Source organism: Oncorhynchus nerka, unplaced genomic scaffold, assembly GCF_034236695.1.
Source record: "Oncorhynchus nerka isolate Pitt River unplaced genomic scaffold, Oner_Uvic_2.0 unplaced_scaffold_12009, whole genome shotgun sequence".
Taxonomy (NCBI): Eukaryota; Metazoa; Chordata; class Actinopteri; order Salmoniformes; family Salmonidae; genus Oncorhynchus; species Oncorhynchus nerka.
The window spans coordinates 1-665 of record NW_027029346.1 but is presented as its reverse complement, the minus strand read 5'-3'; the positions used below and the strand labels follow the sequence as shown (position 1 = coordinate 665).

At 43.2% G+C, this 665-nt stretch overlaps 1 non-coding gene across 1 annotated transcript; it reads right to left on the bottom strand.

Annotated features, from left to right (window-relative positions):
• Window positions 1–443: 443 nt before the first annotated feature.
• On the bottom strand, window positions 444–517 carry trnan-guu (transfer RNA asparagine (anticodon GUU)). Its single transcript has one exon. It is a non-coding gene; the product is annotated as a tRNA-Asn (tRNA).
• Between the last annotated feature and the right edge of the window lie 148 nt (window positions 518–665).

Sequence of the window (665 nt, the reverse complement as noted above, 5' to 3'; positions counted from 1 at the left end):
TAAACAACTGCATTTTCACAAACGTAATATATAATCGCCAAGCCCATTCAAAATAATTAGGGGACTGACTCCGGAAGAATGATGAAGTGGCTAGTCACTTTCATGGCGTATCGGCGTACATATACACACAAACACACTGGACCAACATTGTCCTTCTCGCGAGATAAATATAAATGCTAAGGTTTTTCATGCCAGATTGACGCCATTTACATTGTCATACCAGCCAGATTAATAAGAACCAATTGCACCACAGAGACTTGTGGTGTGATTGACCCTGACGCTTGATCGCTGGCCATTCGTGCTCTCATCCAACTGAACATGGAGTTGTCGAAACAACACTTTGTTCCAATGGTTTGACCATCAGCAGGGTAAAATAACAGGAATCTCATTACAGGTTCAGGATGTCACATCCACATCATGGAGCACAACAAACTGAGAACTGTCGTCTCTGGGTGGGCTCGAACCACCAACCTTTAGATTAACAGTCTAACGCGCTAACCAATTGCGCCACAGAGACTTGTGATGTAATTGACCCTGACGCTTGATCACTGGCTATTCGTGCTCTCATCCAACTGAACATGGACAACTGAACATGGAGTTTACGAAACAACAACACTTTGTTCCAATGGTTGTGTTAACGTGCATCAAAAGTGCAGCAACATTTT